The 17804-nt window shown below is 35.2% G+C and overlaps 1 protein-coding gene across 3 annotated transcripts in view; it reads right to left on the bottom strand.

Moving 5' to 3' along the window:
* Positions 1-17804, bottom strand: part of LOC106662221 (E3 ubiquitin-protein ligase HECW2) — a 120894-nt gene that overhangs the window by 78000 nt on the left and 25090 nt on the right. Inside the window, exon 1 of one of the 3 annotated variants that reach the window (XM_014386117.2) lies at positions 9562-9681. The exons of the other annotated variants lie outside the window; for them this stretch is intronic. The gene's annotated coding sequence lies outside the window, so the exon portion shown is untranslated. Of the gene's footprint in view, positions 1-9561; positions 9682-17804 lie in introns of those variants that run through there. 3 annotated transcript variants of the gene reach the window in all.

Here is a 17804-nt window from a genome sequence, read left to right as displayed (position 1 = left end):
GGACGCGAGATTTCTGCCGATTTTTTTCTACCCGGACTCGTTCCAAAGACCGTTCGTCTCTCTCGCAACCAGCAATCAACAAGGCCGTTTCACTTAGTAAATAGGGAGAATTTGTTTTATTTATAAGCAAAAATAAAGTGTAATCTGTTTCACGGCAAATCTGATCGTTAAAAGCTTGTATAGGCAGTTTAAAAAATGACAAAAAAATTCTCGCGTGTAGCTAAGAATGTGAGCACAGGTGAAAAATCAAGGGCGTTCACCGCGTTTCCACTGCCCCTGTGCAATCGCCTTGGAAATATAAATTCGGGAATGTTCGCTCACCGCATTTCTGCCGAACCGTATTTCAAAGATTGTCTTTCTAGCAGAGTGGAAATGAAATTGTTGAAGGGTTAAAAAAAATTACATAAATGGGAGATGCTGATTAATTTTGGATTGAAGGTAGTCTCATTTTAAAATATCCAAAAATTATTTAACATTTTTATTTGATTTCATCTTTTCCGTGCCTTGGCTGCATAATTGAAACAATGTTAAACTTCAAACAAAATCAATGTATGATTGATTACGTTATCAGCGATAAGGCCTAGTAAAATGCCCAACAGGAAATAACATGATTATGATTAAGATTACAATGTAGGGAGGTCAGATGTTTATATTTCACCCACTTCAAATTATTTTGTACAGGAAACTCTACAAATCCCGGGTTATTAAATTGACTTCTTCATCGTCAAAAAAAAAGAAAAAAAGTGTGGAATTTAGCGGTGTTCAATTATTTGTTGAAGTAGTTTCCAGAGGCCAGAAATGAAGTATTTTAGAAAAAAGAAAAAAAAAAGTTTCATTTTTTGCCTACGTTTCGACCATTATTCGGGTCATCTTCAGGGCCTGGGTGAATTACAAAACATATGTTGATTAAAAAAATAATTATACAATACATCTGTAAATAATATAAATTTTGAACCAATATTTCAGACACACAAAGTGTGATGCTATTCATGTGGTGTCATGCTTGAACAATGTTTATGATAATTTCACACGAAACAAACATGACATCACGAGAATAGCACCACAATTTATGCGAGTATGAAATATTGGTTCAAAATTTATATTATTTACAGATGTATTGTACAAATATTTTTCTAATCAACATATAATTCACCCAGGTCTGAAGAAGACCCGAATAAGGATCGAAACGTCGGCAAAAAAATGAAAAATGTGTTTTTCTTAAATATTCATTCCTGATCGCTCGTACTACTTCGCAAAAACTAAATAATTTTGACTTGTTCGGTTAATTGTCGTGAAATACACACCAACGCGTTGATTTCCACCATTTTAGCACCAGATTGGGATTGGACGTGGGCGTCTTTCGGAAACGGGCTAAGTGACCCCGAGGCATCAATTATTCCCGTCCGGGCTGGGGAAAAATAAAGGCCCATGCTTATCCCCTCGGGTGTCATTTTTTCAAAATATTTTATGACCAGGAACAGTATTGGTCTGGCGGGCTCAGCACCGTTATAGAATTTTATGCCAGTCGGGTCTTTTTGACGAATCTTCCAGCCGGTCTGCGACCGTTATACTCTGGATGGCTGTTTCCGCAAGGCACCGTTTCCACAGCCGCGCCCGTCCCGTGTTTTCCTGGCTTTTCCCAATCTGCGATTCTACGTGACTCGAGTCGGGTAGATCCCTGATCTTTAAATATGTTAAATATGTAATTGTATTCAGCGATGGAAAGGTGACATCCGGTATGGTAGTGGATACGTTATTCATGAATTCGTTGGAAAACCAAGCCGACCACCTCCCCTCCATCCCTTCGGAAAGGCTTAAAACGCCAAAACACCGTACTTTGAAATAATCTGAAACCGACGTTTGTTTACAACACGAGCGGAATATTTTAAAAAATTTTTGCTCCCTTTTTATTTCCTGGCAATTGGAAAAACAAATTCAACTTTTCTCTATAAACTGCTAAAAATTCATTACTACACCCGATAAAGAAGATATTTTGTGCAGCGACCCTCATTCTACTTACAAAAAGAGACAACACTTGTCTCTAAGAAACAAGACTTCTGACAAATTACCAAAATACAAATGGCCAATTTTAAAATTTCAAATAAACTTTTCCGCTGAAAAACAATAAGCTGACGTAATTTTCACGGAAAAATCACAGCGATTTTGTAGCCATGCCTATCAACAATAGGGGGCAAAGTCAGACGTTTTGTGACGTAGTGGTCTATTTCAGTGCTAATAGCACACTCGTCTCGACGCTGGGGTTCTGCTAACTGGTGTGCCTTTTCTCAAACTCTTTTGAGGTGGGCTTTGGCTTTCTTACCACGCATTAAATGCTTATAATGGAACCTCACAAAGGAATCGGGATCGCATAAAGGAAGAAACAAGTCAGAGACAGGAAGGTTCGAAAAGGTGGTCAAAGCAAGATAAAACTAAATTCCACCACTCTACATCCGTAAGAACTTTTAAACTTACAATCTAGCAACTCTATTTAGTTTTAAAATTAAAAGTTGGTTAGGATTCTCGAGTGTGAATTGTTTGAAAGCCTTTGGATTTTCTGATTCCGTATCCACCTGAAATTTAGCCTTCTTGTAGTATTTTCTTTTTTAAATACCGAATGTTTATAGAAGAATGAAATGAGGAAACCAGGAATGATTTGGATAAACTACAAACTAATAGGAATGATTTGGATAAACTACAAACTAATACTAATAAGTTCTAAAACGAATAAAATAGACATTTACTTATTATCTGACTTAGTATCTTACTTTATTATCTGACTGTCTAAGCATCCCTCCCAGACGGAAATGATCACTGATAAAGGATTTCTATGTTTATCCACCATTAATAAATCACACACGAAAAATTATCTAATCTATAGAAATACTCAATGTCGCTTTGGTTAATGATTAATTAAATTAGTGGAGTTGTCAATGTAATGTATTATTGCAATAATAATTAAAAGCAGTGAATATGTGGAAACAAAATCTGACTGTATCACCAAAGATGGCCTTTTTTATGATTTCAAACTGATCATCGATGATTTACTATTTTATCTTCTGTTTTTGTACACTTGTAGCCTTCTGAATACACAAACAAAAATGATTTTTAGTAGATTTTGTTAATATAAAAGTAAAAATATATTGTTGGTATCTAATCAGGATATTTTTCCTACCCAGTTGAGAAATTGGGTGTATTTTCGTGAGTCCAGATAGTTTGATGAAGGGCAAAGAAATCAATAAAACTTCGTCTGTTTTTCAGCTTGAAATTCTCGGTTAAATGGCGTTAGAGTGAGAAAAAGTAAACTACTACTAGTGTTGTGATTTGAGTTCTACGAATGTATTTAAATGTAAACTCGCTTGAACAGAAGAACCACAGATTAGTTATACCTCCATATTTATAATTACCTAACTAGCTTCTTAAATATATGAGAGAAAATTATTTTTTAAGATATATTTTATTAATACATTATTGGTTATGTCTGATCAGATTAACAACTCAAAGGCAAAAAATTCAAATAGTTTATTTAAAACGTAAACACTACATTAATAACGTGTTGTTTACCTTTATAGAGTGTTACTTATCCTTTTACACTTTTTGTATTAAAAATAAATAAAATCAGTTTAATTTCCTTAATCCTTAATTCCTCATTTTTAACAATGGATTTACTTAAGAGTAGTAAACGTGAAGATACTCATTTTGTAAGCAATCAGCTTTTCTCGTCTTTTCTCTGTTTTAATCCAGTTGTATTCTCTTTAACCGTGGAAAGACATCATCTTGAACTACAAGTTCGCAATATTATTTGACAATGAGTATTGGAGGTCACGGGCAAGTAGACATCGCAGAGGCAGTTGGCGTTTCTCCGAGCTTCAGCCCGATTCTGAGAGACTGGAAGTGCCAATAGGAGGCCTGGTCGTGGATCTCAGCTCATTACGACGCTAAGGGAGGACAGAAATATTGTCATTGCTGCATAATGCCTGCCAGATCTTAAACGAAGTACAAGATGTTTTGGCAAGGCCTTGATCAACATAAATGATACGTAATCGTTTGTTGGAAGTTGGCCTCACATCGTATGCCCCTTTTAGACGACCTGCAGCAACAGACCGTCACGAGTAACTGGTGCTGCGAGCGCCTGGAAGAGTACCAATTGGAATGCTGTTATGTTTACTGATGAGTTGAGCTTTTGTCAGTACAGTGATGGCAGGCACCGAAGAGTCTACCGAGAACGGAGGATGCGTACAATGCCCCAGTTCGTGCTCCCTTCAGTGCAGTTTAGAGAAGGCGGTGAAATGGACTGGGCTGGGGTTTACACTGGAGAACGAACTGGACTCCATATTGTTGAAGGCAACCTCACAGCAGTCCGTTATGCCCAAGAAATTTTCGGAGGAATACATCCCTCACGGATCTCATTGGCAGGCGATTTCTGCATGACATTGGCAAGCCTCATAGAGGCAGACTTGTACATCAATGCTTAGAAAACCTAGGAATTTCCCATCTGCCCCCTTCCCCCAATTTTCTCCAGACCTCAATCCCATCAATCACATGTGGGATGCGTTGCAGAGAAGGCTTATCGATCCACCCAGTTGATCTGCAACAACTGAGTGCAGCTTGCAACATCTACGGAGTGAAATTCTTTATGAAATTAGAGACAACCGTATTGACAGTATGCCTGACAAGTGCAGAGGTTTTAGCTAACAGAGTACACATGTATGGTATTACTTGTTAAAAAAAATCCTTCCTATACACAAAATTATTGAATTAAAACCCTTTATCTTGCTATTTTTCAAAATTTTCCTTCAGTAAAAAACATAATAATTTCTAAAAATTTTTTAATGCAAATTATAATAAAAATAAACGAAAAATGCTAGGGGAAGTAAATAGTACAAAATTGGCAATGTTCATTTTTGAGCAGTTTAGTTTGAAATAAACAACAAAATGCGAATGTCCCGTTTTTTGACATAGAGCGTTTGCATTCCGTCGGGTTGTAAATCAGTTGTTCCAGAACATTAAAAAAAAGAGGTACTGGGGATTTATAAAGTTTGAAATTGTTTAAATATTACCTACTAATATTTTATTAATATATTGTTAATTTTCCCGCGTTAGCTTATTTTCCTCCACTGCTCGGTATTCAGAGGTGAATTTTTTGACTCCTGATAATTTTGGGGAAAAAATAAAATTTGAGTTCAGTTTGAACCACTTATTTAAATAGTGGTAGAGCGAGGCACGGTGAACCTGAGATTAATATTTTTTATGGATCACGATGTTAATATTTACGAAAATAACAAGCATACAACGAGCCTGTTCCTAAGCGTGGTTTTAAGAAGAATTCCGTTTAAATTAACTAAATTATTACTTTGCTAGTCGGTAGACGTATAATTTATCCTTACGGGAATTAATTATTCTTAATTACATAATTATGTTACGTCATAAATTGCCAGGGGAAAAAGGCAGTGCTGTGGGGCGCGAGCGATGAATGTGGAACGGAAGCGGCTTGAACAAGGGAGTGATTGTGGTGCAATTCAGGCTGCGGTAAAAAGCACGCGGGGGGCGAAATTTCGCTCGGCTAGCTCTTGGTCAACCGTGAAGGACCGCAACTGAAGAAATGACAGGAAGAAGAAGAAAGATGAGGAAGACTTTTGTTTGTGCGGGCACACCGATTTTTTTACCCGTCAGGGACTTTAAAAATTATGAAAATTAAGTGCTCGATGGTGGTTTTCTAATGCAATGAGACATTGACTTAATTTATTTAACTACGAGTCATAAAACTTAATTACAACTGAGAAGGGTCTTCTTGAGGAAATGAACGCCTATTTGGTAAACTTGGTGAAAATTCTTTTTCGTCCTTAACCCCAATGGGGAGAAAAACAACTCAACAAGGACATAGCCGGAGGATATTTTATAAAGATTTAATCGTCAATGTGATCATTTATTAACTGATTTTTATACTAGTCATGTTAAGGTGCCATTCATCAAAAAGCCATAACGCTAATGTTTATTAGAAGCAAATACAAAAATTAATAAAATGTAGGTTTTTCTTGGTTGGGATTGATATAGAAGAAGGAAGGAACGGCAAGATACTTTATAATATGACCACCGTTTTATGTATGTATTTCTTTGAAAGCAAAAACAGATGCAGATTGGTCATTTCCTATCGTTTTCACTAGGTAGTATTCACTCCCCAGCCTCCCTACTTTCGTCTGTCAAACGCGTTTGGTCTTCTCGTCATCTTCAGACATACCCAGCACTGACAATGTGTGCAGAATGATAAACTGTAGTTTGATCATTCTGGCCTTTTATCTTCGCTTTTCGGTGATCAGATTCATCAAAAGACCTGCCACTGAAGATGGCGAGAAGGTGCGCTCAGATGCTTTTCTCTCTATCTTTCTTTCCCTTCTTTATCTTTTTACCACTCAATCTTTGTCCATCTATCTCTACTACTCTCTATCTATCCTTTCTCTCTATTTATCTATCTTTCTCTATGACTCACTCTCTTCCTCCCTCCCTCCCTCAAACTCTCTCTGTTTCCCTGTCTTTTTCTCTTTACCACTCCCTCTATCTCTGCTGTCTATCTCTACGACTCTATCTACCCTCTCTCACTCTCTTATCTATCACTCCTTTGTCTCACACTCACTCTCTCTATTTGTCCAATATATCTCTATCACTCTCCATTCCTCTCTTTCTTTTTGTCTTTCTTTCTTTCTCTCTCTCTCTCTCTCTCTCTCTTTTCCCTGTCTTTCTCTCTTTAACACTCACTCTATCTTTGTCTGTCTATCTCTACTACTCTATCTATCAACTCTCACTCTATTTATCTAATATGTCTATCTCTACCACTCTCCGTTCCTCTCCTTTTTTTTCTCTCTTTTTCCCTGTCTTCTCTCTTTAACACTCACTTTATCTTTGTCTGTCTATCTCTACTACTCAACCTATCAACTCTCACTCTATTTATCAAATCTGTAAATCTCTATCACTCTCTCTCCCTCCCGTCCCTTCCTTCCTTTTTTCTCTCTCACTCCCTCTCTTTAGTATTCACTCTATCTATCTACCTTTATCACTCTCTCTTTCTCTATGTATTTATCTGTCTGTCTTTCTGTCTCACCCCCTCTCTCCCTATCTATCTACCTTCGTCACTCTCTCTTTCTCTACCTATTTCTCTCTCTCTCTCTCTCTCTCTCTCTCTCCCCCTCTCTACCTACCTACTTAATATATATTTGTCTATCTCTCTCACTCTCTCTTTTTCCTATAAAAAGCTTAATACTGATTTTGAAACAATTTTCAGCATCCAAAGAAGAAAATCTCTCAAAAAAGCAGGTATGCTCAATTCTGCTCTTTACATTTACAACCAAACTAAAAATGTTATCTGTATCAGAGACTCAATAGTAGACCAAACAGGGGACGTCAAATACAGGACAGATTGAGTAAGCAGTATAGAAGGCAATTGTCGGCAATTAACTGGGACAAGGAAGGATCAATTGTCGTCGAAAGCAAATGAATCTGTTTAAATTCCTATAAAATTAATTCTTTTATTAAAAAAAGAAAAAAGAAATACCATTACAATTATGGTCTATTTTATTACTAAATGTGAATGAGGTTAAGCAACTTAAGGACATGCATGTTTACTCGAACATGTTGAAGAAGGATTAAAGATCCGTGTGAGTGATAAATGGGGGGAATTGGCCTAATTCGAATTTAATCCACAAACCCGTGAAATGGCTTAACAAATAAAAACAGATTAAGCCGTATCCGACGACTCGTGTACCGAATAAATTTCCGTTTACGCCCAAAACCCTTCGGCGAGACGCGAGATAACAACCACACCCTGACGGCTAGAGGAAAAATTTACCGAGGAAAACTGTGCGACTGAAGTGTTTTTCGTTTTTTCTCCTGCGGCTTGCTTCGTTTTTCCAAAGACTTGCTTAAAACCTGACCTGGCTCAAGGTTCTGTAACGCCGGTTCTGTACCTGCTGGCCAAGGTGGGGAAAGCATGTGGACGTTTACAGACAACGTGGACAGAGATGATATCGGTTTTTTTTGTTTTATCCGCTAATACTTGGAATTACTAACCAATAAAGAGCAATAGATTATACACGTAAAAATATTAGGATCATCGAAATGCTTATATCTAGCATTTTATGCTGCTATTAGATAGGTTTTATTATTTAAATAAATTTCATAATGAAATTCCGTAAAATCTGCTTCTATGAATGTAAAAATTAATAAATAAAGTTATTTTCAGTGGCTTGAACGTGTATATCTGACTATTTTATGTGCTACAACATAATTTCAAACGATAACTTTTTAAAAATCACAACTAAATAAGTGCAACATAATTTGCTATTGTTACAAATTTCATCTTGTATTGGAGAATGTTCTTATGGTTTAATTAACTTTAATTTAGAATTATCCATAAAATTAAACCTTACAGTTTATGAATATAATAATTTTGACTTAAGATGATTTATCTTATCATTTGCTTGTAGTGTAAAAATCAAACGGAGTGTATCTAGGAATACAGATAATATCGTTTATATTTAAGATTTTTATCACAGACATAATAATTTAATTAATAATTTCTATTGTTTAATAGATATATTATGCGAACATAATATTATTATGTTTATTATTTTGTGTGTTTATAACGCTAATGTTTATCATTACATACATTGGTTCTAACTAAACTGTTCTTTTGTGGTATATATTTCATTGTTTATTTAAATTAAACAAGGAGATAATTTAGCCAGTGCAATTTTCCATGATTTCAGAATTATAAGATATCTATTTTACGAATAAAAATTTTATTGAGCTATTTGGTGGAATTTGTGTAAAATCATTTACTGTCTTAAAAACACAGAAATTACCCAAGATTACCGGATGAATTATAAAAAACAACAAAATAAACAGTAATTTACATAAATTAGCATGTTTACAACAGTGTAGTAGTTTTTATTTTACAAGTTTTGACCCTTATTAGGAAAATAGATTTTATTGTTTGACTTCATTAAATCTATTTTGTCAATTTTTTAAAATATATAAGGGATGGTTATTAAAAACGACTGTAAAATAGTTGTTTAATGAAATCTGTTTTATATTAAATGTCATAAATTTTCCTGTTGATTTTATCCAAACAAACCAAAAATTTGTTTACTGTAATTTACATATCTAAGGAGGGACTTAAAAAATAAAAAAATATATTTATGACAGGTAAGTAATAACATTTAATCCCCGATAATATCTGAATGTATATTGTGAATTAAATGTTAGATTTTTTTTAGTATGGTAATTCTACTGAATTCCTATATTCTACATATTTGTTGAAAAAATTTTATTCTGAAGAAGGCCATTATTTTTTTTTTTTATCATTGCCCACAGGTTTATGCTCTTGGTGTGATTGTATCAAATAAAATTTTCGAGGATTCAGCCGTAGTATAAGTTAAAAATCTACGTGTATATGAAAGTGAGGCAATTTATTATCCGATTATTTTAAAATGTATATCCTTGATGAAAAATACCTAGAAACTGTTGACTAATATGTTGAAAAATACATTATCATGGATATGTGATAAATACCTGCGGTTGGAAGTATTAAGTCAGCCGTTTTGTAAAGGTCCGTCAGTGACCTGGTCCCGTCTCTGAATTATCACGGAATGCTGATGCACCTACCGTCACGTTACACGAACTCAGCATACTGAACGAAAATCGGTTCTAGTACGGTTCTCCCCTCCAATTTTCCTTCTAGTGGGGATGAAAGAACTCATTCATAAAAATTCTCCCCCTTTCATTGAACCTGGCCCCTTCCACCGCAAACGGCCGTACTACGCTATTTCCCCTCGTTTGGACAATGACTTCTGTCAATGGGAATGGGTCAAACGATGTCAAGTCATTTGAAACGGCCGGATTTAAACAATTAATCTCTAATTATCGCTGAATCTTGTTGTGTGATAAGCTGACCGTTATGAGAATAAAGATGAAACCAGGCGGACTAGTGTTTATCAGGCCAAGAACACGACAATTTTTCTTTACGTACTTGAATACACCAACATAAACTTTTTATTTGTCCTATACTCAGTTTACTACATATTCAGAATCAATGACGTTAAAATCGGTAAAAACAGGTATTACAAATCGGTGAAATCATAAGATATAAAAATAATAATTTATGTCAAAGCAATGTATATGTATAGGTATTGTGAAATATTGTGCATATGTTATTTTATATAAAACGATTTATTTTGTACTAGTGCCTCTCTCTCTCTCTCTCTCTCTCTCTCTCTCTCTCTCTCTCTCTCTCTCTCTCTCTCACACACACACACACACACACACACACACACACACACACACACACACACACACACACACAAACATACAAACTATCTCTCCCTCCCTTTCTTTCTTTCTCACTCGTTCTCTTTTTTCTTTCTCTTATTTCTCTCTCTCACTTACAAACACATAGGCTCTCTCTCTCTATTTCAAAATCTCTGTATCTCTCAAACACACACACTTTATTTCTTTACTTTATCACTCTCTCTCACTTCACTATTACTTGCAGAGTTTGAATTTTTAAATTTGCGTACACAAAATGGGCCATTCACCACTTCCATGAGACCCAAAGAAATCCAAAGTTGTGAGAGGCAGGTACCATGAAAACCGGTTGAGTAACACGTGCGATTGATTTAAAGCTTGACTTTTTGTCAAAATTTCCCTCGTTATTAGTGGTCAGTGATAATCTTTGATTTTGAAATATAAGAAAGAACAGACCCCAGTTTAACGGATTTTTGTTTTTCATAAAACCTCAAATCCCTTGGGAGGTTAAAAGGAGTGATAAATTTCTCTCTCTTTCATCTCCCTCTCTCTTTATCTCTCCATCTCTCTCTCGGTCCCTCTATCTTACCGTCACACACCCTCTCTCTTTCTCTCTCTGCCTAACTATCTATCTATCTATACATCGCTAAACTCTCTCACTCACTCCCTCCTCATCCTCTCTCTATCTATGTTTTTTCTATCTATGACGCAATCTCTCTTTTTTATCTTTATCTTTCTCTCTGTTTCATCCCTCTCTCTCTTCTCTCTCTTTTTATCTCTCCATCTCTCTCTCTCTCTCTCTCTCTCTCTCTCTCTCTCTCTCTCTCTCTCTCTCTCTACCTATCCATATCTTTATCTATATCACACACGTAGTTTTCACGTCGCTTTTTAGGGACCTTGTTTTCAAAATGAGTTTTGATTTTGGGCCAAGGATAAGTTGAAGAGGGACAAGATTAGTCCGACCAGATAAATTGTAAAGATTAAAAAAAATTATTTACATGGTCCAAGTCCAAGTTAATTTTTTATTTAAAAAAGGGTGTTTACTAGTGAATGGACAGTTAGTTTAAATTAACCGACCTATTCTCTTCCTGAGTCCTTATAGCGAAAATAGCCTGTAGCGGCTATGACCGTCGGTTAAAATATTCGTTTGTGCATTCTAAAGGAAAAAAAGAACAGTTCATTCGGCTCACTGGGTTTTGTTTAGGACGGAAAGTTCCCTAACGACACCGAATCGCGTGCTTTTGCCATGATGAACCGCTCTTGGCTGGCAGTCGAGTGAAGAGCTGTTGAAGCGTAGAAAGTGTGAGTCAAAAATGAGTCAGAGTATGATGTTTATGTTTACTCGAAAGATTATGAACTCTCCTTCAAAAGGAGTGTGCTGATTTACATCGTTATGTTATCCTTCGGCTGCGCTTTATATCGAACAACAAAGCTCAAGCAATTTTAAACTTTTAAAATTGTCAAACAAAAACAGTCAAAACGCTTATTCCGCTCAGTTTCTTACTTCCTTCAATCCAAATTGTAAACAATTTATAAATTAATAATTTGTCCAACTTAAAGATACATACAAATCTGTGGTGTTTAGTGACCAATGATTATTCGGAGATCGGGAGATGCGGTCTGGTGTGACGTAGGTTTTAGAGAAAAAAATTCTTTATCGTGCCAACGTTTCGATCTTTATTGAGATCATCTTCAGGGCTCAAATTGTTTGTTTTCTGCGTAATTCGTGTAGAGCGTGCACACGACACACAAGAATGACACAAGTACGCAGAAAACAAATACTTTGAGCCCTGAAGATGATCTCAGTAAAGATCGAAACGTTGGCACGATAAAGAAAATGTTTTTCTAAAACCTACGTCACACGAGACCGTATCTCGATTTCCGAATAGACAAATACAAATATGAGCTGGTTTTTAAAAATCGCACAATAATAGTAAAAGAAGAACATTAAAAGCATGTTACTTCATACATGATTAATACGCTTAACGTCTCGCCGACTCTTTTAGTCGGAGATCGCCTTATTGCATTTTAACAAGACTGTTTTGACCTTTGAGAAATTTATTGACGGCTTAAATGGAAAAGAGTTTGCTTTTATAGTTTATTATTGCAGGCAGATTGGCACAAAAGAAATAGTGTTACTATTCATTTTAACTGTTCGTTTCGTATTTATTTTTATACTTGCTAATGATTTATTAATTTTTCAACTTCTGCTTTGAAAGTTATTATAATTTTTTCCAAACTTGAACAACGTACTATATCAAGGTATTATTTTATCTCATTGTCAACGTATTATCTTAATTGAAAGTAATGCATAAATTGTTTTTTACTGATGGAATAGATACTTTGTGTATTAGAGGTTAAAGATAACATTTAAAATATTATTCATTAATATCAATATTTATTTACTGTCTTCTGGTATTTATGATTAATAGGAAGATAATGATGATAACGTTAGAGCCGTTTAAACGCAGATAATTACTCAAAGCAAATACAAATTATTCATTAATTTATGCAATTACTTCATTACAATTTTCATTTTCAGTTGCTCACTTTTTTTATTTACACTCACACTACATTCATTTATTCAGTCAGACTCTCTTTCACTTGCGCTCATTATATTTCGATCACTTTCCTTTATATACTGACACATTAAATCAGTCATTTCTCATTTTAGACATTCACTCACTAAGATATATGCAGAAACAGGTGTGATGGTAGGTTTCATAGAAGAGTGAATCAAATGTTGAAAACAATTTATTCAGTTTGAACACACTGTTCATATTTGACATGTTTTTCATGCAGATTCAGAACAATGTGAATGGCTATGCAATGCCTACCCCTCGTCACACCTGGGAACGTGTCGTGCATGTCAAAATCTGAATGATCTACAAAATCATCGTTACCAACAACTAAAATCGGATAAAACCGCGAAACCCAAACACTAATGGACAAAGGAAGATCCGAGACCAGAAATTTGACGGGCGTTTCGACTCTCGAGCCTTTTTTTCACGATATGTTTTAATAAAGATTCCATCCATAACCGACAGAAATCATCAGCCGAGCGGATGTTGAAAATAGAATGTTCCGGTGTCTAAAACGCGTAGGACGGCCGGGGCTAACGCCTAATTGTTGGATTTATTGATGCGATTGTTAGTAAGACCTATTGACGGAGATATGGTAATCGGAGGTAGACATACTACCGACGGGCCCTTTCAATAAAAAGAAATGAGTTCCCTTTTTTCATAGGTACGCCCAAGGTCCGGCCACCATTAGAGCGACCCACCCGAATACCTGGGTACGTTATAAATCTCAGTACTTACCCACTCATGTGTTACATTGATTGGATGTTGATTTGTAATAATAAAAAATGTCTGGGAAAGGAAGATTCCGTCTGTCACGTTTTTCTAAACTCTAAAGTCGCATTTGAGAAGACATAAACGAAAAACCCGAGCTAGGACAAATGCCACTTGATGTCCTCGCCGTCGTATTTTAGGAATGTGACCTCTGCCTGAATTTATGCAAAAATAAGCAGTCATTGACTCTTTCAAGCCACTACCAGGGAGTTTGAAAAAGCTTATAAACTTTGTTTACTTCGATAATTTAACTGGCGAGCGCAATAGGTATTTCGAAATTTCAAACAAGGACGCAGTCGGATCACGAATGTTATACACTACTGTCAATACTAATTGATTTCTTTTTGTAATCTGCCATGATTATTATAATGCATCGGACGAGGTTGATGCGGGATACGCAATTTCTTGTATATCATCGATTAAAAAACTCTTTTCACACCTTGGACTCGCTGGAAGGAAATATATTTCCTATAATATTTCAGACCACATCTTTGTAAATTCTAACTATTGAAGGTTTAGAATAAAGCGTTCCCCTTACACGATCAATATCATTGACAATATCAGTATTGTAAATACAGTCGTTTACTCCTCGAGGGTCCCACCGTCAATAACGCCATACTTGTCATTGCCATATTATCAATAATTGTATCAATAAATGTGCTTAGTATGTTTGTTTCCACCATTCTGACAAGTGAAATTGTTTCTTTCTAAGTGAATTTTCGTGGCGTCGTGGTTTTTGAAAACATGGACAATCGTAAAAAAGATTGTGTAGCAACAATTATGGCTATTGGAAGGATTCGTCGAGCGAAATCGATGGATGAAAGAATGGTCGAAGAAACGTGAAGAATATTCTCATATGAGGCTGCTGAGGGAAATCAGATTGGCAGATGCTGAAGATTTTAACAATTATTTCAGAAAGGAAGTAATAATTTCATAAAATTATTAAAGATGATGGAACCACTCTTAAGAAGGCAGAACACAAACATAAGGAAATTTTGAAGATTTAAAGTTCTCTGTCATCATGTGGCCTGCAACTATCAGCGAAGCTATAATTGTAACGTGTGAAACTCTCGTTCATATCCTACGAGACTACATGAAAGTAAGTGTTTTAAACATATTTTCCGGATACCTTCCTTTTTAGCTAAGTATATCAGTCTGCCATGAAAGTAGTTAGCAGACAGTACAAGTAGGGAAATGATATCGAATAATTTAAAGCAAAAGATGCTAGTAATTATGTATTAATTAAACAGCAAAAAATTGTAAGTAAAGAAATTAGGCAATGAAAATTCCAAATCCTCAATCTATGAAGGTGTTGAAAAATGTCGCCGCTGATAAATCCTGAAGTTGGTTGTTTATTAGTTGAGGTGGGTTATCACTGATGTGCAATTGTGATGGGTTAGAACGGTGAGTGGGAGAATGTAGAGAAGGATGAAGTGCTGCCACGACTTGTTCCCGGTTGCGTGGTACTTGGACATTGGCATACTTAATTTATTTTTACGGATTTGCGATGGAGAGTTCCTACGAAAGCGCGGGAACTGAGAATTGACAATATTATTGAATATGCCCTAGAGCTCAATAATATTGACAATATCCCATCCACTTTTAAATATTGACGCCCCGATATCAGAAAATCTTGATTTCATCAATATCGCTTCAATATCGACCGTCAATATTATTTTTTTCACCATACATGATCAATATTATTGATGGTGTAAAGGCCGCTTTCGAAATTTAGTTGGAGCAAATCTGAAATGAACAAAAAAGATCTTCAGTAGTATCTGTACTGAAGAATATTTAGTTTTAAACAACCAGAGTTTAACCTCTTAGTCGTATTTATAATAGTTTTCCTTATAACAGTCCTAATTCACTCACTCATTTGTGAGAATGAATTCACTTCCTCGCAGGCGCCCCTCTCATTCATTTACACATTCAGGTTTCAATCACACCCTCTCTCTCTCGCATTCATGTGAATTAATTACAACATACTACAGCTATATCATTTAGTTCATACTTTCTGATTGTTTTATATATTGTTTACTGTATCATACATTAAACTTTTTCGTAAAAGCCAAATTCTTTTCTAAAGTTCTTTTTCTATTCTCTTCCTCGCAGGCGTATCTCTCATTCATTTACACATTCAGGTTTCAATCACACCCTCTCTCTCCCGCATTCATGCGAATTAATTACAACATACTACAGTACATCATTCAGTTCATACTTTCTGATTGTTTTATATATTGTTTACTGTATCATACATTAAACTTTTTCGTAAAAGCCAAATTCTTTTCTAATGTTCTTTTTCTACTCAATTATTCAATGATTCTCTTCCTCGCAGGCGTATCTCTCATTCATTTACACATTCAGGTTTCAATCACACCCTCTCTCATTCATGGGAATTAATTACAACATACTACAGCTATCATTCAGTTCATAATTTCTGATTGTTTTATATATTATTTACTGAAACTACTGTATGAACATTAAACTTTTTCGTAAAATCCAAATTCTGAGAGCATTAGAAAGCTCTTTTTCCACTCAATTAATAATTTGCATATTTACTCGATTCATCATTCGTTTGTGTACATGTTCACTCACTTCTTTCATTAGTTTAGAGCTTAGATTTTCATTATTTGCAACATTCACTGCACAGATTCGCCAAATGATTTTTAAGTACATTCACTGTATGAAAAATAAACAAAGCTAATGTTAGCTGTAATATAATAGTTTTCCTATTGCCAGATCGACTGTGACCAGATAGGAAATGCACACCATAAATGATAATAGGCGTAATCATTCCGGATTTAATCGATAGCCTCACTCGTTGTTTTCAAGGGTACACGTATTGATTTGTAAATCGTGTGATAAAAACGTCAGCAGTTATAGAGAGATCCGGAGATGAAGAAATGGCAGAGTCGAGCACGTGTGCCCAGCGGGCATATGGCTAATAATCGTTCTGTACATCCGCAATACAAAAGCATAGCATGTTCTCGGTTATCTCAATATCGTTAAGCTTGTGCCTAAGTTGGAAAAGTCCAAAATATTTTAAACATCTGGGTGTTTAAGCAGAGAAAAAATCCAACAGCCAACGTAATTGATCTCTATTTATGTTTAATTTATTCTTTAAAAACTGTCCTGTTGTTGCTTACTTTAGAATACAACTTTTGCTGGTAAATTGCTTTATCACGTACTTTTTTTAAAGGCCGTCATTTATCAAAAATTCAAAGGTCAACGTAGTCAGTTTTGGTTCAAAATCTAAACGTTATTTACATTTCAGGGACTCCATATTGTTAATTTTTTACAATTTGGTTTAAACTCTGCTTTTTAGCGTTAATGTAATTATAAAGTTGTTAATTGATCTAGATTACAGCAGTAAATCATTCTAAAAATAAACTAATAATTGTATCGCAGAATCAGGTGAAAGTAAGCAGGGTTCAGACTATTGTAAAATTGCCTAAGTTACGCAAAACTCGCATGCAGGTTGTAATGAGCTTTCCTCCCATTCATCAACGTTTGCTTTAATTATGGCACAAAATCTAAATCAAAACTGGAATAATGGCGTGTGAAAATAATTCATATAGCAAGAGAAAGGGAGAGTAATTTTAATTGCGTTATATAACAATATGCAAATCTATACAATAGAAGTATTTTTAGATGAATTTTGAAAAGAACAATTACACATTTTACGTTTCTTTTTACGTCGTTAATTAAAATTTCAGTTCATGCTATAAGATAAACTTAAATGTCTTATTCGTGGAAGGTGAATTTAAAATTTCTAAAAACTGCCTAGTAAGATAACATTCGTATCAATTTCGCAAAGGAGACTAATTTCTCAAATTAATCTGTTCCAAAATTCAAAGTTTTCATTCCTACTATCGGCAACGAAAGACCAAATAAAGTCGACGTTCGCTGCTTAGTGCTTTTTAGAAAGTGGAAATTGCTAACAACAAAAACGTACTGGTTAAACGGTATAGATTAGTGAGCAGGTAGTCCTGAGGTATTTGCTAATTGTAAACAAGAAGATTTTGGTTTTGCTTTTGTGAGAAGACCTAATAAAAACGAATCTACACAACTCAAGACAAAGTTTACAACATTGCAGTCAGTTTTCTACTTTTCAGACACTTTAGGGTGGCACATCACAGGCTTCGATCCTATTAATGT

The sequence above is a fragment of the Cimex lectularius genome, unplaced genomic scaffold (assembly GCF_000648675.2).
Source record: "Cimex lectularius strain Harlan isolate CLEC.00 unplaced genomic scaffold, Clec_2.1 scaffold3, whole genome shotgun sequence".
NCBI lineage: Eukaryota > Metazoa > Arthropoda > Insecta > Hemiptera > Cimicidae > Cimex > Cimex lectularius.
The sequence above is the reverse complement of the archived record's forward strand: the minus strand, read 5'-3'. Positions and strand labels throughout refer to the sequence as shown.